The sequence below is a fragment of the Podarcis pityusensis genome (genome assembly GCF_964106645.2).
Source record: "Podarcis pityusensis genome assembly, chromosome: 15".
Taxonomy (NCBI): Eukaryota; Metazoa; Chordata; class Lepidosauria; order Squamata; family Lacertidae; genus Podarcis; species Podarcis pityusensis.
In genome coordinates, this window is record NC_138040.1 from 39,027,250 (window position 1) to 39,047,435 (window position 20,186).

General features: G+C 42.7%; 1 long non-coding RNA gene across 1 annotated transcript in view; it reads right to left on the minus strand.

Moving 5' to 3' along the window:
- Positions 1–20,186, minus strand: part of LOC308463885 — a 326,983-nt gene that overhangs the window by 21,734 nt on the left and 285,063 nt on the right. The window lies entirely within an intron of this gene.

Here is a 20,186-nt window from a genome sequence, read left to right on the forward strand (position 1 = left end):
TTTTTGTTGTTTTGTTTAGTCGTTTAGTCGTGTCCGACTCTTCGTGACTCCCTGGACCAGAGCACGGCAGGCACTTCTGTCTTCCACTGCCTCCCGCATTTTGGTCAAACTCATGCTGGTAGCTTCGAGAACACTGTCCAACCATCTCATCCTCTGTCGTCCCCTTCTCTTTGTGCCCTCCATCTTTCCCAACACCAGGATCTTTTCCAGGGAGTCTTCTCTTCTCGTGAGGTGGCTAAAGTATTGGAGTCTTAGCTTCACGATCTGTCCTTCCAGTGAGCACTCAGGGCTGATTTCCTTAAGAATGGATAGGTTTGATCTTCTTGCAGTCCATGGGACTCTCAAGAGTCTCCTCCAGCACCATAATTCAAAAGCATCAATTCTTCAGCGATCAGCCTTCTTTAGATAAATTAGAGAAAGGCTAAAAACATGCACAGTATTGCATGGCACATAGTTTTATTTGTATACTGCCTTGACATAGTGAAAAGCATGCTCAAGGCTGCACAAAACATGGAGAAAAAATTGTAGTTGGAAATGCAACAAAAGTCAAGCAATAAAACATCAGGACGTACACAACCAACTTGAACAATTTCCACATAAATCATAATAAGATTTAAAATAAAGGCACCAAAAATTAATATCCAAACCAGAAACAACCCCCTCCCCCCAAAAAAGCCCTAGTGGAAGAGTCTGTTCAGCAGCCTCAGCTTTTGCAGTTGGAGTCAGTCCAGCCCTGCCCTCCCAGGCCAGGTGGGAAAAGGCCTGTAAGGCAGGGAGCGGGTCTTTCAGGACTCATAGCCAAGGTGGTTTAGTGTTACTCAACCTGGACCCTGGTCTTGCTCCCCCTGGCTCTTAAGATAGTGGCATAAGAGCCAGATGGCGCTTGACACTGATGATGGTGGTTGGTTTGCAGCCAACTTTAGTTCTGTTCAGAGTAGACTGAACATTTAACTGGCTTAAAACACAGCTGGTTGATTACTTTTCTTTAATTTTGATTGAAGCTGATTGTGGGGTGTATCAAAGCGTAGTTTTTTGTAAAAAGAGAGAAAAAGACAGGCTAGACACAGGTTGCCGTTGATGTGTGTATGCCAGTTCTCAAACCAGTAGCAGGGGTGGACTGGATGCAGAATAAACTGGAGTGTGTACAGTCTTAGTCATGGGTCTGCTCTGAGTAGGACTAATATTAGATCAGGGGTGCCAACTTGAATAAAATAATTTATTCATAACTGATCCCATGTTGTGGTGCACAAGAATGGCAATGTCCATCAACTTTGGGGGACCGGGCCTCCTCAAATATTTTATTGGAGGGGGCTGAAGAGACCTTGGCCCCTAGGAGTTGGCTACTATAATAATGGGTGGTTGGGTGGTTTTAAGCACAGTGAAACATCAAACATTTAAAACTTTCCTATACAGTGGTACCTCGGGTTAAGTACTTAATTCGTTCCGGAGGTCCATTCTTAACCTGAAACTGTTCTTAACCTGAAGCACCGCTTTAGCTAATGGGGCCTCCCGCTGCTGCCATGCCGCCACCATGCGATTTCTGTTCTCATCCTGAAGCAAAGTTCTTAACCCGAGGTAATATTTCTGGGTTAGCGAAGTCTGTAACCTGAAGCGTATGTAACCCGAGGTACCACTGTACAGGGCTGCCTTCAGATGTCTTCTAAAAGTCACACCTCATTCTTAATTTAGCACTTATAATACACCTATTTTTCCCCCTACATGATGTACATATTATATTAAAAGACCGCAGGCTCACAATCTAAAAGGCACAATATAAAGAGGAAAGAAGCAGCGAGAGGAACAAGGTTGGTTTTCGCTCTTGGCCTTATGAGCTCTGTCTGGTTCTGCAGTCCTAGAGCAACGCAAGTAGAGTGCAGATTCATTTAAAAACACACAGTTATTACATTTATAACTCAAACTTTCTTTCTTGGAGCTCAAGCTGGCCAACGTAGTTCTCCCCCTGCCTTGACGACAATCCTGTGAGGTAGAGAAAAAGCCAGAGGTATATGTGTTTCATGCTCCACATGAAAAAAATATATAAATAAAAATCCACAGGAGATCAAAATCCTTATTAGAAAAGATGAAATGCCCACAAAAGAGTAAGCAAGGTTCCTAGTCTTTCCAGAATTCTTCGTCAGGCTGGGTGTTAAACAAAGCAGGGAGATGGGAGGGTAAAACTCAGGGCTTGATGTTAAAGCTGAAGTCTGTGTTGGTATCTGTTTTGGGTAAGAGCAAAGGTGGTAGCAGATTTAACAGACTTGCTTGTCTGGGCAGCTCAGGACCTCCATGCTCCAGGTCACCCCACGAGGCTCACACCATGGTCTCTTAAGACAGAGAGATTCCAACAACAATAAGAACTCGAGGATAAAATAATAATAATAAAATTTAACTACATGGCAAACATTTATTTCATGTATAGATGATGAGAACAGTATTCAAATGCCTCCCTGCTGTTTGGAATTCTTAGTAATTTTCCAACTTCAAGTAAGACCTCAAGGACAATATCCTGATATTTGTAAATAAAACAAATCTTTTTTTCTAAAAAAAAAAGAAACAGGAAATGTTACTGCCCTCCAACCAGTGGTGTAGTGTGGGGGGGGGGCAGGGGGGGCCATGGCCCCGGCACAAATTTCTGGGGGGCTGCTGTGATGCCAACATGTGTCTTGCCTCTGGGCTAGCCCAGAGGGAGGGAGTGGGAGAGCTCTGCTGCTACCAAGGAGGGAAGAGGGAAGAGGAAGGTGGGGAAGCACTGCTGGAGGAACATGTGTTGCCCAGAGCGCCTCACTACAAGGACAGGAGGGCGAGGCTGCTCCTGGTTTCATGTTTCTTTGTCTTTTCTCTGCTCCCAGTTTGGGGCTAGTTCCTTGATTAGATGCTGGCCGGCAAAGGGACTCACCACTGCCCAGTCCTCTGTCTCCAACGTCAATAATAACAACTATTTCCCCCATAAATGGTTAATGAAACAACCTACTTTTGTGTGTGTTTAAATTAGAATCCGTGTGCAGCTTGCAGGCTATGAGGCTTCAAGGATGCTGTCCTGGTATGTGCTGGAGCTCTGCCAGAACCAGAGTAATTACCATAATTAAAGAAATGGGGAAGTTGCGTCCAGGTTCCTGAGTGCTTTCATGTCACCTTTTCATTGCTTCCGCTTATGTTTTTCTTCTGCCAAGCCAGAGATTAAACAGTGGTGTTTCTGAAACATGTTTCTAAAGGATGCGTAAATCCCTTACTATCGCTTAGTGTAAATTTCAACTAAGAGTTCTAAATGAACCCTGCTAATGAATTTAGTTGTTTACAGTGATTTTTCAAATACGGTGGTACTTCAGGTTACAGATGCTTCAGGTTTACAGACTCCGCTAACCCAGAAATAGTACCTCGGGTTAAGAACTTTGCTTCAAGATGAGAACAGAAATTGCGTGGCGGCGGTAGCAGGAGGCCCCATTAGCTAAAGTGGTGCTTCAGGTTAAGAACAGTTTCAGGTTAAGAACGGACCTCCAGAATGAATTAAGTTCTTAACCTGAGGTACCACTGTACATTATATAGTATATGATGAGGAATATTTTCACCTGGTGCCAAAAAATGTACAGTGAAGGTGCCAGATGAGCCTCCCTGGGGAGAGCATTCCACAAACAGGGAGCCACTGCAGAAAAGGCCTGCTGTGGTGTTGCCACCCTCCACACCTCTTATGGAGGGGGCACATGAAATAGGGCCTCAGATGATCATCACAAAGGCTGGGTTGATTTATATGGGTTTATAGGATGGGAGTTGTAGTCTTGCAACACCTGAAAGGTCACATGTTTCCCATCCCTGTTCAAGAGGGAGAATAATGTGTTGTAGTTTGTTGTTGTTGTTTAGTCGTTTAGTCGTGTCCGACTCTTTGTGACCCCATGGACCAGAGCACGCCAGGCACTCCTGTCTTCCACTGCCTCCCGCAGTTTGGTCAAACTCATGCTGGTAGCTTCGAGAACACTGTCCCACCATCTCATCCTCTGTCGTCCCCTTCTCCTTGTGCCCTCCATCTTTCCCAACATCAGGGTCTTTTCCAGAGAGTCTTCTCTTCTCGTGAGGTGGCCAGAGTATTGGAGCCTCAGCTTCAGGATGTGTCCTTCCAGTGAGCACTCAGGGCTGATTTCCTTAAGAATGGATAGGTTTGATCTTCTTGCAGTCCATGGGACTCTCAAGAGTCTCCTCCAGCACCAGAATTCAAAAGCATCAATTCTTCTGTGATCAGCCTTCTTTATGGTCCAGCTCTCACTGTAGTTACTTTGGACTTAATTGTGTTAGGACCCTGTGTTTAGACAGTAACACATACTGTACTACTTCATGCTGTGATAAGCCAGCAGTGATGTGTTTTGTGAACCTCCTGCTCATTCCCTAAACAGCTCCCCCAAACTCCTGGACCACTGGGAGAACATGGCGTGACACCCTGAATGTTGCATGTGCCACTTATTTAGTGGTATTCAATACTAGTCTTACTTAGCATAGACCCACTAAAGTTAATGGGCACAACTGTTAGGCACATGCGTTTTAATGGGTCTACTCCAAGTAGGACTTCGCCAACTGCAAGCCCCGTTCTTAAATCATCTAGAACGAAAATCACATTTACAACAGCAGCAGGCATCCCCCTCCCCTTTTGCGACACTGAACACAAATATTTCCCGCAATTCTTTGCAAGGTATGATGCATGGATGCTTTTTGATGTACTGCCAGCAAAGCAGCTTTGACTGGAAGAGAGCTTTCTGGATTCCCTATAGACACTGAAGCTGGATGGGAAATGTATACTCAAGAAGATGAGAGATGGGAGCAGTTCCCTGCCCTCCCCCCCCCCCAGTGGATAATTGCTTGAAGGAAGATTGCCATGAGACAGATGTGTGCATTCCCATTGAGGACACATTATGCTTAGCACGGTTAGGTAGAAATCCTGTGGTAATAAATCAGGATTCCTACCAAGTAAACATCGCTAAGGTCAGGGGAAGGGCCATAGCTGATTGGCAGAGCCTGGAAACAGGACTGAGAGAGACCCTGATCTAAAACCCTGGAGGGCTACTGCCAGTCAGTGCAGATGATACTGAATGTTTCATTTCAATGAACAGTTTCATGTCATTTTCATTTCACATTTAATTCGTATACCGCATTTCCATTTTACTATACCCAAGGCGGTTTACAAGCTGAAGAAACAAAGAATGCACACCTTATAACAATCTAATCCAATACAAAAATGTGATAATAAAACATAACTTTAAAATAAGCAACAAATATCAAATAAAGTAATATTCAACAATCCATTAAAATAGTATAGTTGAGTTGGCTTATTATATAGCAGCTCTCTAGGTTTGTTCCAGGGGAAAAAATAGTTTGAGGAAGTAAAGTGGTATCATAGACCACTATTGGAAGAGGAAGCATGCTATGATACACATTTAATATAAATACACTATCACTAAAGGATGGGAGTAAAAATGGGAAAGAGCAGGAAACATTTTTGGGAGAGTGCCTGCTCCCCTCATTTCCCCTTGGAATAATTCCTGGTTAAGATAAGGCTGGAAGTCTCATATTGCTGTTACATCAAAAATAAATACTGTTTAATGGTGACTGGATTCCAAGCAGAGTAAACCCCTACCACTAACTAGATAAGTCCCCCCCCCCCCATCTCAGTCCCTCATATTTAAAATTGGCATTTCGAGACCTCTCCCCCACATCCCTAGCTTTCCAACTGCACACATTTTTCTCCCCTAATCCCACATTTTTATGTGCAACTGACCACTTGAAAAGCAACAACAACTCTTGTCTGCAAGCAAAACAACCTCCACTTACATCAGGCCAAGCTCAGAACAAGCTACAGAGATGCCCTGCCGTCTCTTAACTTAGGGAGATTTGGGCAGGGTCAAAAATGCAAGGCGATATCAAATAAGCAGGGAAGTTCACACAGAGGAAGGGTAGTGGTGTGGTTTAAGAGCTTATCCACAATTACAGTGGTACCTCGGGTTAAGTACTTAATTTGTTCCGGAGGTCCATTCTTAACCTGAAACTGTTCTTAACCTGAAGCACCACTTTAGCTAATGGGGCCTCCTGCTGCCGCCGCGCCGCCAGAACATGATTTCTGTTCTCATCCTGAAGCAAAGTTTTTAACCCGAGGTACTATTTTTGGGTTGGCGGAGTCTATAACCTGTACCTTTCATCCATTCTTTCAAGGTGTGGTCTGCACATTAAACCTCTGTGTCTGGGTGCCATTTTTTAAACACTGGAGTATTCCTCATGAAAACCTGCTCTTGAAAGCTCAGTTGGAGCAAAGAGCCATCTGCAGAAAACCCAAATTGATGTTTGGTCTGACTGAGCACTAAAGAGCAGGTTTTTGCAGGGAAAGCTCAGGGCAAAAACCAACAACGCTTGGACACAGAGCTTTTAAGCACAGACCTGTGCCTGGAAAGACTGGGGCAAAAGGTCAGTGTGAATGAGCCCTAAATGTCAGGGGGACTTGGGTTCAAGCCCCTGCTCAGCCTTATGAAGGATGTCAGGATGCCTTTGGGTCAGCCATGTAAATCTCTCAGACTCTCTCAACCTACCTCACTAGGTTGCTGTTTGGATGAAATCAAGCAATCACTGTTTACGCTGCTGCCTAGAGCTCCCTGCAAAAAATTCAACCACCAATGTATTACACGCCACCCCAATCTCTGGGTTGTGTGAGATTCCTGGGATACCAGGCACACTTATCAGAGTCTGTGTTTCCTTTTGGAACAAAGGAAATTCCTGACCAATTCCTGACTATTAGCCCTGGTGGCTGGGCTGATGGGAGCTGGAATCCAATAGCATCTGTTTTTGTGTTGCTGTCCTCTGCACCTTCCTTGGAGACGGCACATGTAAAAAGGGATTGATGCAATGTCTAGGTTGGTTCATGTGGGGGAGAGGTGACCCTTAAAATCTGAGGTCCTGAACTGCATAAAGGCTTTATAGGTCAAAACCAGAACTTAAATTGAGCTCAGAAACTAATTGGTAACCTTTGCTGTTGAGTCAAGATTACATGATCAGAACAATTTTCTGTGGTCAGCGATCTGGCTGTTGAATTCTAAACCAGCCACAGTTTCCAAACAATCTTCAAAGGCAGCCCCACAAGCCTCACAAGAACCTAAACTAGTGCATAGACTACAGAAGGGTTAGAGTCCTGGTCTGGTTCTCAACAAAGAGCCTGATTCTGAAAGCTCAAGACAGGCTAGCAAAAAAACCCCCACAATTATTTCCCAGCATTTGTTGTTGTTTAGTCGTTTAGTCATGTCCGACTCTTCGTGACCCCATGGACCAGAGCAATTCTTCGGCGACCAGTCTTCTTTATGGTCCAGCTCTCACTTCCATACATCACTACTGGGAAAACCATAGCTTTTACTATACGGACCTTTGTCGGCAAGGTGATGTCTCTACTTTTTAAGATGCTGTCTAGGTTTGCCATCGCCTTTCTCCCAAGGAGCAGGCGTCTTTTAATTTCGTGACTGCTGTCACCATCTGCAGTGATCACGGAGCCCAAGAAAGTAAAATCTCTCACTGCCTCCATTTCTTCCCCTTCTATTTGCCAGGAGGTGATGGGCCCAGTGGCCATGATCTTCGTTTTTTTGATGTTGAGCTTCAGACCATATTTTGCGCTCTCCTCTTTCACCCTCATTAAAAGGTTCTTTAATTCCTCCTCACTTTCTGCCATCAAGGTTGTGTCATCTGCATATCTGAGGTTGTTGATATTTCTTCCGGCAATCTTAATTCCGGCTTGGGAGTCATCCAGCCCAGCCTTTCGCACGATGTATTCTGCATATAAGTTAAATAAGCAGGGAGACATAATGGAATAAAATGCATTCAAATAGACTGAAACTAGTGCACACTTTTCTTATTTAAGACCAGTAATATTTGGACCTGGATGTGTCTGTTGGTAGCGCTGTGGAACTGCCCAGAAACAAAACATTTGATTTCCAGGAATGCAGCAGCAAAACTTCCTTTATTTCAATAGAAGTGGAGTGTTCCTTTATCTTTGAACTTGTGGACAAATGGCAGCACTCTAAAAAGAGCCCCGAGTGCTCAGATAGTACATTAGCCTGCATGCTAAGTGGCCTGCAAAGCATTTGGCTCTCTTTTGTTGCACGCAGGACTCCAGCATTGATTATAGAAGATAGGAAAGGAGGTCAACCACAGAAACCTCTCCGTGGTGCTGATGGAGGACATTAATGTATCATATTCATGATAAGAAAGATGATGGAAACCCAGAGAGGAGGAAATGTTTGTTGAGGAAGTGATTGTCTTCACCACCGCAAAGAACTTGGCTCTTGATGGAGGGAATTTCCAAAGAAAATGATCATTACTCAGAAACTTTGCTCACAGAAACAACAGGTATTAACCATGGAAACCATGATTAATTGTCAACGGCTTTTAGAATGTTTTTCTAAGTCCTATGAAATAGTAGTAAATTCATAGTCACTGACTCAGTGAGTCCAGAGCTGCTGTCGGCATGTATATGACCGATTTGGACCATAAAGTCCCAGAGAGCAAGATACATACTTAACACTGTCAAGATATGTTCCACCCAGCAGGCCCCAGGTGAATTGCTTGCCTGCCACAACCTGAACTAGCTGAAGCGTCCACAGTCTTCCAAGTCTTTCATGTTGCAGTAATCCAAACAGATATCTGAATATGAAGAAGGGCAAAATACTGGCACCGTTACAGTTGCCACTTGGTACTCATCCTGCTTTTGTAAGAGATCAATCTTTTAGTGGGGCAGCACCTAAACTCCCTGCCTATTGTCATGAGGCACTGTTCTATTTTTGGTGCTTGCTTAAAAACATTTTTGCTTAGCTAAACCTATCCAAACATGTGGAGGTTTCATGCGTTTAAAATTCTTTTTAAAGCACTGTTGATTTTCACGATCTCTTGAATATTTTAAAATACCTGTATGTGTTTTTATTGATACTTTTAGTTTAATTTTATATTTTTGTAAACTCATTAGAGGTTATCTTACAATCAAGTAATTTGTTTAAATAAATAATAAATAAATGTCCTGAGCAGCATTTGATCTATGGAGTCAGTGTCTCATCCATGCTTTAACTCCCCTTTCTAGTTAACCTACAAGATTTTTAGTCATTTGTCCCACTCAGTCATCTGTTTATGTGTGCAGGTGTGTCTTGTCCTGCCATGAGTCAAATGCTGTTTCAGGAATGAAGATAAACTGCTTAAGGATACAGCTTAAATCGTCTTCATTTAGGTCACGGAGCAATGATGCAATAAGAGTTCTGTGGCTGGCTGCCCAGACCTGCACAGCTGATGTCTCTATGGGAACTGCCTTAGAAACAGAGTCCTGCTGATGAAGACATGGTGTGCTTATTAGCTTGCTATTGGATTATTTTTCCATAGGCAGCACTCTGCTGAGAATTGTCTTTCCTGTAGGAACTCCTGGAAACCAGGATGATATGCACACGTTGTTCATGATTTATCAGTAACTAAGTAGGCCGGCTTCTGTATGTGATAGTGAACTATTCATTCATTCCTCATCCGGTCAAAGCATTTCTACTGTGTTCTTCACCCATAAGAGCTCTCACAGTGGCTTGCAATTTAATTAAAATGACACCACGCCTGCCCTCAGACCTTCAACCCAAAAGGGAGATGACACAAAAGGAAATAAAGGATCAGGAGGGAAGAGGGAAACGATTGGCTGTTGCATTGTTACAAAGCACAAATGAGCAGCCCAACATATTCGAGAACTCACATGCACCTCGTCATGCACACAAATTGTCAGGGCCCTTGAATCCAGCTGCAATCCAGACCCAGAGTTGGGGGCTGCAGTTTTATAAGAGTATATATTTAAAGTAGATGAATAAATGAGTAAATTAAGTTCATTTGGAATACGCAGGAAAGCATAAATAAAATAATAAAATAATTATAAGCATAATTATAATAAAAAAACAGAGTTGGGGGCTGTAGCGGTATCAGCTAAGCAGTTTGATTAAGCTCAGGGCTCTGAGCTGGTTGCAGGAGATGAGGGGATCACTGTGTCTGAGAATGACAGATGGAAACTCCCCTGCCCGAGGGACGTCACAGACCTTTGTGGATGCCTTCTCCTGAGCCTGAGGAACTAGATGTGTCCCACCACACTTCACCAGTCCAGCAGCACAGAGAGAGCACCAAGAGAGAGGCTATGGAATGAAGGTGGTGTGTGTGTGGGGGGGGGTTCCTAGCTTCAAGGCAGGGGGTTGGCCCTTTAAGGCATTCTCCACGAGAGGGAGGAGCCTGGAGGAGGCAGTGTGGGGACAGAGGCTTGAGGGGCTCCAGTCTGCTCCCAATCCTTGTTCACTTGGAGCTGTCTGTTATCTTTCTTGCCTTTCCTTGGCTCAATCTTGGCTCTCCCTGTCGAATGAGAGAGAACACCTGTGCAGGACTCCTGGCAGCCTCCAACCTTGTCCTGGCTTGCCTCACCTCCAGCCTTGCCATCTTTTCTGTCAGATCTGGCACTGGACTGGTAGGTGAGAGATACAGGTCACAGACACACATGCACCTCTCTCTCTCTTTATCTCTCTCTCCCATACACATACAAACACCTTCCTCAGTTCACCAAGTGCATCTTTCAGGAAGGCCGTTAGCTCAGGGACAAAGCCTTTGCTTTGCATGCAGAACTTCTCAGGTTCAATTCCTGGCATCTCCAATTTGTTTGAAATCCTGGAGAACTCCTGCCAGTCAGTGTAGACAATACTGAGCTAGATGGAGTGATGCTTTGTCTCATTATATGGCAGCTTCTATCTTAAAAAGTAGAGACATCACCTTGCCAACAAAGGTCCGTATAGTTAAAGCCATGGTTTTCCCAATAGTGATGTATGGAAGTGAAAGCTGGACCATAAAGAAGGCTGATCGCTGAAGAATTGATGCTTTTGAATTATGGTGCTGGAGGAGTCCCATGGACTGCAAGAAGATCAAACGCATCCATTCTTAAGGAAATCAGCCCTGAGTGCCCACTGGAAGGACAGATCGTGAAGCTGAGGCTCCAAGACTTTGGCCACCTCATGAGAAGAGAAGACTCCCTGGAAAAGACCCTGATGTTGGGAAAGATGGAGGGCACAAGGAGAAGGGGACAACAGAGGACGAGATGGTTGGACAGTGTTCTCAAAGCTACCAGGATGAGTTTGACCAAACTGCGGGAGGCAGTGGAAGACAGAAGTGCCTGGCGTGCTCTGGTCCGTGGGGTCACGAAGAGTCGGACAGGACTAAACGACTAAACAACAACATGGCAGCTTCCTATGTTCCGATGGACACCCACAGGAATTCTTCTGAAGGTGTTTGAGGAGATAAAGCAGTGAAAGGGCTGAACTGGCTGATTTCTTAAAAAAATGAGGGTATCTGTGTTTTGTCTCTCATCTCAGGTTCTAAAAATACTACAAGCATTTTTTTAAAAAATAACCAGATTTTATTTCATTTTATTTATCTGCGGGATATGAGTCATTCAAGGGACACCAAGAAGACATTGGTGACCCCTGTGCTTTTGGAACAGGCTGTCCTTCTGGTCTTGGAGTCTTGGCAAATGTTCAACATTACAAGCGTCTGGAACCAGCCCTGCAAGGAGATCACAATGTTACACACTGTTTTATAATGCTTTGGGGTCCCTTATTTTGATTTGTGTTATGGGAATTGAAGCATGAGATTGAGCTGCTATTTCAGACATTGAATGGCTTATTGTACATTATTGCATGACCGTTTCCAGAAAGCAGCAGCTAAGCAGACTGTTGCCAGCTGACTTCTTTCTTTCTTTTTCATGTAAAAAATTATGAAGTCAAGGTGGCTTATATCTAATTAATTCTATACTTAATGCACAGGGTTGCATTATAAGGACACAATCCTATACACACTTATCTGGAATTAAGATCCATTGGGCATAGAGAGAACAGAAACTTAACCTTTTGGGTCAGTGAGTTCCACATATGGGGTATCACCATAAACAAAAGCTGCATTCAGATGGCACTTTATTCCATCTTCCTGACATTTCGTTACCCATTAATTTCAATGTTTCATGTCATCTTTCAAACAACAGAAAAGTCACAGAATCTTATATAAAAAAGAGAAAGAAGATGAAGGAAAAATAGAAAAATTTCTGGAAATGAATAGGCCGCAGAAAATTCCCACAGAGAAAAAGAGCTCAATTCTTCTATAATGATGGATGAAGTGAAAACAGCAATAAAACAAGCAATAATTGGGAAAGCCCAGGGCCTAATGGTTTGACAGCCAAATTTTATAAGAAATGTACAGAACAGCTGTCAGTAATGGAAGTAATGAACAACATTTTAATGGGAAATAAAATTCCGGAGTCGGGGAGGGAGGCCTACATTACCCTAATTCCTAAACAAGGTACAGACTTAACCCAAGTTAAAAATTATAGACCAATCTCGCTCCTAAATAATGACTACAAATTATTCGCTAATATTTTAGCCAATAGACTCAGAGAAGTTTTGGGAGAGGTGATTGGGAAAAATCAAACCGGATTTTTATCTGGTAGACAAATGAAAGGCAATGTCAGAAATATAATAGATATTATTGAATATCTGGATTCAAGAAGGGATAAACAAGCTGTACTTATGTTTTTAGATGCCGAAAAGGCATTTGATAATGTGTCGTGGTATTTTATGGAAAAAAATCTGTAATTAATGGATATGGGTATGAAGTTTCTAAATGGTATTCATGCTATATATTCTGTACAACATGCTAAACTTTTGGTTAATAATAATTTCACGGACAAAATTGAAATAACAAAGGGGACTAGACAGGGATGTCTGCTATCGCCTTTATTATTTATTACAATATTAGAGATCCTGTTAAATAAAATAGAAATAACAAAAAATATTAAAGGGATTGGAATTGGCTCTAAAGAGTATAAATTAAAAGCATTCGCCGATGATGTGGTTTTGACACTAGAACAACCAATGTCCAGTGCAACTGAAGAGCTGGACAGGATAGAAGAGTTTGGTCAATTAGCCAGCTTTAAACTTAATAAAACCAAGACGAAAGTATTAACTAAAAATATGGATACTAAAGAGATAGATGAATTGAGACAGAAAACTGGAATGTCGGTAACAAAAAAAGTAAAATATCTTGGAGTTTGGCTAACATCTAAAAATATAAACCTCTTTAAAGATAACTATGAAAAAGTGTGGAACGAAATCAAGAGAGATCTGAAGATTTGGACAAGAATGAAATTATCATTTATGGGTAGAATGTCAGCCATAAAAACGTGCTGCCAAGATTATTGTTTTTATTTCAAACAATCCCGATTACTAGTGGAACATGACAATTTAATATTTAGCAAAAACAAATTTCTAAATTTGTCTGGCAGGGAAAAAAGCCAAGAATTAAGTATAAACTTTTGACGGATGTGAAAGAGAGAGGTGGATTTTCCCTGCCGGACCTAACAATTTATTAGTAGGCATCTTGTTTTTGCTGGTTGAGAGATTGGATAACATTGGATAATACAGATGTATTGGATTTAGAGAGATTTGACAATAGATTTGGATGGCACTCGTATTTGTGGTACGATAAGGTTAAAATACATAGAGGTTTTAAAAATCACACTATTAGGAAATCATCATACGAGGTTTGGAGTAGATACAAAACATTGTTAGAACGCAAAACTCCGTGGTGGCTTTCTCAATTGGAAGCCTTTGCAGTAAAAAAGAAAAACATGGGAAGTGAATGGGCAACATACAAAGACCTGTTAATCGAAGTGGATAATAAACTAAAGGTAAAGCCATTTGAAGAACTGAGAGAAAAATTAACTGATTGGTTGCAGTATCACCAATTGCAGGATGTATTTAGAGAAGATAGCAAAAAAACCGGGTTTGGTAGCACAAAATCAAAAATAGAGACTGAATTGCTGAGTAGTAAAAGGAAAATACTGTCGAAAATGTATAAGCTATTACTAGAGTGGCACACAAAGGATGAGGAGGTAAAAAGTGTTATGATTAAATGGGCCCAGGATTTGGGACAAAATATTGATTTTGAAAAATGGGAAAAATTATGGACCAAAACAATTAAATTTACAGCGTGTATGTCACTCAAAGAAAACTTATTGAAGATGATGTATCAATGGTACATGACACCGGCCAAACTTGCAAAAAATGGTTAGAAATCAAGATAAAAATTGTTGGAAATGTAAGGAGAAGGAGGGGAATTTCCTCCATATGTGGTGGATGTGTACTAGGGTGAAAACTTATTGGGACATAATTTACAATGAATTAAAAAAGATCTTTAAATATAATTTCTGTAAAAAAACAGAGTTATTTTTGCTAGGTCTAATTGGAGACAAAAAATTTAAAAAAAAAATTGATTCTTTTTATGTATGCCACAACGACCGCAAGGATACTTCTGGCTCAGAAATAGAAATCACAGGAGATTCCAACACTGGAAGAATGGTGGAGTAAGATGGTGGAATACGTTGAGTTAGCAAATCTGACGGGGAAGATCCGGAATTAGCGCGATGAACTGTTTCAAAAGCACTGGAGCAAATTTATATTATATATGAAAGAATATTGTAAACATCTCAAAACGTTTGTAGCTTTGAGCTGAAATGTTTTGTAATGACAATATAAGGAACTGATTTACATTTAACAAAGGGAAATATAAAAATAAGATAGAAGGTAAAAAAGTGGTTATAGAAATGCTAAGATTAAAGTAAATATATATGGAAGTCAGGAAGAGGGGCAGGAGGAGGTCGATGCTCTGGTAAGAGCAAGGATATTGTGATTACAAAAATTGAAAATGTAATAAAAATTATTTTTTAAAAAAGAAAAGTCACAGAATCTAACAGAATCTAGCACGTTTAGCACAAATTTCTTGTGGTTTTCATAGATGATATCCCCATCGCTCATGTAATAGCATTTTGGGTGGTATTCTGGATAATCAGGGAACAGAAGCACACATGTGCCAAAAGAGCTGGGGGGGGGGGGTGGCAACATGTCACAAGGCATTGGTTGTGTCACACCGCAAACGCCCGTGTGCATGAAATTTAGCATGCCACAGTGGTATGCGGCCTAGGACCCATGTACCTATGGGACCGCCTCTCCTGGTATGCCCCGCGGAGGACCTTAAGGTCCACAAATGACAACACTTTGGAGGTCCCAGGCCGCAAGGTGGTTAGGTTGGTCTCAACTAGGGCCAGGGCCTTTTCAGTACTGGCCCCGACTTGGTGGAACGCTCTGTCCCAAGAGACCAGGGCCCTGCGGGACTTGACATCTTTCCGCAGGGCCTGCAAGACAGAGCTGTTCTGCCTGGCCTTTGGTTTGGACTCAGTCCGACCCTTATGTTTCCCTCCCCTTATGGTTTTGATCTATGGGCTACTTTTAAAATGAGGCTGCATTTTAAATTGCATTTTAACCTGTATTTTAAATTGGGGTTTCCCTCCCTATTATGTTTTTACTGTAATTTTACTGGTGTTAGCTGCCCTGAGCCCGGCTCTGGCCAGCAAGGGCGGGGTATGAATAAATATTATTATTATTATACTGTAGTGATAAAAACCCATATTTCCATAATGCAACAGTTACTGCCGTGTAAAAGAGGTGTTGGAAATTGGGACAGGAGTGCTAGCATTATGAACAGTGGAACTCACTATCTGGTCATTATATCCCAGTCTAGCCCACCTCACAGGGTTGTTGTTAGGTTAAAATGGAGAGGGGGAGAAGTGTTGCTTGAGTTGCTTGGAGACAATGTGGGATAGAAATGTAATAATAAATAAGTAGTGCTGTGAGGGAAAGCAGGGTCCCCCCTCAACATCTTTAATGTACAGTCATACGGCAATATAAGAGTGCCTTAAATGTCTGATTCAGATGTGGCCTAAGAATCTGACTCATCGTGAGCACACTTCCTCAAGATGCACAGTGTTTGTGTAGATGCCTCAGTGCACCACAAACTTCTGCCTAAGCCCTAAGAGTCTTTCCCAAGCCCCACCCTGTATAAAACTCATGTAAACAGAGCCCCACAGTCAAGCATCTATTCCTCTTCTTCGAGTTGCTTAGCAACACTTCCTGAAGGCTCAAACAACCCCGCTATTTTTCTTTTCAGCAATAAACTTGAATATTCTACTGCTCTCTCAGCCTCACATGAAAGCCTGACTGAAAAACACTTTTAAGCATATATATGAGAAACCTTTTCATAGACAGGGTTGTATTCTTCCCGAAGGAGAAGGTCCATAGTTTGGGCTCGCTTCTGGGTCCAGCTCTGTCACTGGAGGCCCCGGTCGCTTCAGTGGTTAGAAGCACCTTTTAACAGCTCTGAACATTCCTGGACTGGGAGAGCTTGGCCACTGCAGTTCTGCATTGGTGAATTTGAGACTCGATTACTGCAATACACTCTATGTGGGGGCTTCCCTTGCACTTGCTGCAGTTGGAGCAGAGATGGAGCAAGGTGGGGGCAGTGGGGGTGGCTTGCCCCAGGTGTCATCCCTGAGGGGAGGTGACATCGCCACAGGTGCCCCCCCGGGATGCTCCCTGCCACTAGCTCCGCCAGTGTGGTGTAGTGGTTAAGAGCGGTAGACTCGTAATGTGGTGAACTGGGTTCGCTTTCCCGCTCCTCCACATGCAGCTGCTGGGTGACCTTGGGCTAGTCACACTTCTCTGAAGTCTCTCAGTCTGACTCACCTCACAGAGTGTTTGTTGTGGGGGAGGAAGGGAAAGGAGAATGTTAGCTGCTTTGAGACTCCTTTGGGTAGTGATAAAGCGGGATATCAAATCCAAACACTTCTTCTTCTTCTTCTCTGCCCATCCCGATGGGCATAGCACAGCCCTAGCCCCTATGGGTGCGCACCACCCTGGGTGCCCAAGAGGCTTCCTCCGTCGCTGAGTTGGAGCAGAACGTTGCAGCACGGTTGTTGACGGTGGCGAGACCTTGCCAGCATAGAACATCTCTGCTCAGATATCTGCAGTCATTTGAATAACAACCAGAGGACTGTTAATGATAATTGCGGAGGACTGCAATTAGGATCATAGCTTGCGGGGTGGGACAGTTAAATATTTTAACTGATTTTAATATTGTATTTTAAAATGGCTGTAACCCGCCATCCTAAGACCTTATGGTAAAGGGCATGCAAGAAATCAATAATAATCACCATCAGTTTTATGCCCACTTCTTTTCTTTTCTTATCTCTCTTTCTAAGCTCTTGTTGTGTGTCAAACAGTCTCCCGATTTCATCCTCTGGAGAAGCTTATTAGTCCTTTGTGTATATTTATGTAATCAGCTTGTAAATCGCTTTGGGATTCATTACCGTAAAGCTGTACTTAATTGTACTTTCCTTACTGCACGTCTTTGTCCTTAATGAAACCCAGAAGATGTCCTCATCCCATTTCAGCTAGTTCAGAAAAAATGTAGCCATGAGGTTGCTAGGTGAGACAAGGTGTTGGGGGAAAATAGCTCACCTGTCCTTAAACACTTGCACTGGTCTCCAGTCCATTTCCAGGCACAACAGAAAGTTCTGGCATTGTCCTTTAAAGCCCTTCACAGCTCAGTACCAGGATACTTGAAAGCTCATCTGCTTCCCCATCAGCCTGTCCATGCGCTGAGGTCATCTTCAGAGTCTCTTCTGTGAATGCCCTCACTGACCAAGGAGTGAATGGCAACCAGGGAGAGAGCCTTCTTAATGGAGGAACCATTCAATTTTGCCCAGTATGCACATTTTTGCAAAACAAAATTTCCTTACATAATTCATTTTGTATGTTATTTCTCCTAGTATATGCTTCTTCTTTTTCTGCTACACCTTGCCTTGCTGTATGCATTTTTTGTACACTTTACTTGTCTGGAGAACTGCATTTCAAAATTCAGAGAAATGTGAATTTTTGAAGAATTGGCTGTGTTTCGGTTCTTGCATTGTTTTGGAAAGCACAAATTTTGAAGGTTGGCCCTTAAATGCAAATGGGATGGAATTTCTCCCCCATCTCTGCTGCTATCCTGCATGTGTTTTTCCATGGGGAAAAATGCTGGGAGACTGTGTTGTTTTATTTTGCATGTATTATGAGGAGTAATATGCTTTGGTTTGGTGGAGCAGCCCCGTCTTTCTGACTCTGGTGTCACTGCAATGTAGTAGGATGGCTCTGGGGCAGAGCGGCAGTGAGATCGAGGGTGCACAGATACACAAGCAGGAGAACTGGATTGGCTCTGCCAGGGCATCTTTGCACCCCAAACTTATTGCTGCCCTGATCTGGACACAACCGGAGGATGGGTGAGGGCTTATAGCTGACTGCAGAAGATAGGAGAGAACATTGTGCCAAGAACTCTCAGAGGAACCTCCCAGACCACCAGAGTCTCTTTGGGTCCAGCACTTTGACCAGCCTTGCCTCCATCACCTGTGGGTTCCGGCATCAGATCGGCACATGACACCCTGCCACACCTCATCCTTGTGATCTGCAATGATGCCAGTGTCAGGAAAGTGCCATTATTGTTCCTCAGGGCAGGCACGCCAACTTCAGTGGGCCAAGCACCTTTTATTATATGTGGTGGAATTGTAAGGTAGTAAAAGGAATTTGGGAAATGATATATAATGAGTTGAAAAAAATGTTTTAAATAACCTTTGCTAAAAAACCCCTGAAGCCTTCCTTTTAGGAATTCTAAGTGCCGAAATCCCAAGGGAGCAAAAATGACTATTTATGTATGTGACCATGGCTGCACAGATGTTATTGGCCCAGAGATGGAAAGAAGATAAAGTTCCTACCAGAGAAGTATGGAAGACCAAAATTTTAATAAGGAATGGGGGAAAATTGTAACTTATCTTAAAGACCATTGTAAACAGTTAAAATTGTTAGTAGGATTGGAATATCACTTGTAGTTTAAGGGTGAATTCTGGACACAATGGAGAAGTAAAAGATTTGGATCATTATAAAAGATGTGGGAGGAAATGTTTAAAATAGTACCTACAAAGGGGAGGATGGAAGTCCAGGAGATTCCTTGGAATCTTGTTTTCATGATTTATGTTTGATATATATCTGTAGAAATTTAATTTGAAAAACCAAATAAACAAATTTATATTAAAAAAATTATTCAGGGAGCCAAGGTGTCTTGTCCCCTCAGAATTTCTGGGCAAGGGGTCAGGTTCCCTCAATGTTGACGGGGTGGAGGAGGCTCCCAATGGTCAGCCTTCCCAACTGTCAACCTCTTCCAGTCGTGCATGTGACACGCGTCTGCCAAAGGTCTGGTACCCTGGTGTGACTTCTGCCCAGCCTGGAGTGCCAGAGCCAAAAGGGAAAGTGCGCTGGGCTCATTAGCAGGGGCGCACCAGAGTACCAAAGCACTCTGGCATGATCCTCTGAGGAGCGCAATGTGCCATGTGCCGTGTGTTTGTGACATCACGTGTCAACCTCCCCCCCAATGTCGGGTGCAACTTGGCGCCTCTGCCTGAGCATATAGGATTCCAGAAGATCCAGTTGCTGAATTATTTATATGGAGTGCTTGAGCTGGATGACATTGATGCGGTTTCTAATTTCCCAATAGCACATAAGTCTACTGCTTGCCATTTGGGAAACATGTATTTCTCTGAATGCATTGGAGTGGTTTTATTTATATCACCAGAGGCACTGCAATCATGCTACCTGATTCTAAGAAGACAGGATGATGCTGAATAGATGTATACAAAGATGGCTTTTGTTTGCTACCTTTTGGAATGACAGGTTTCAGGATAATTTGACTGGATTCTAACTTTTTTTCTTCTGTTGAAATGGTTAAGAAATGCAACAAATGCTCTGCTTCTTCATGCGCTGGGTGCTGCGAGAGTCATTATTTGCTTCTGTTCTCATGAACAGAAGTAGCTAAAAGAGATAAGGTGATTACAAGGTGGACAATAAATCTCCGACGCATTCAGCAGCCCCAGCTAGAGATGGGGGAATCTGTTCATTTCATTTTCTCTCTGCTTCTCATTTTCTCAGTCTTAAGTTCAGCTTGCCACATCAGTCCTTGTGAAGATGGAGCAGCACTTTAGTGCTTGTTTCCTCTAATATACACATTTTTGTATGCAATTTCCCCTAATATACACATTTCTGTAAAGCGATTTTCCTAATATAAAGCATCATTGTGTGCTACTTTCACTAATATATGCACTTTGGTGCACATTTTCCCTGCTATATGCATTTATGTAAACATTACTTGGATGGAGAACAGCATTGCACATGTGAATTAGATAGGTTAGCCTTTAAATGAAAACTGAATCAAAT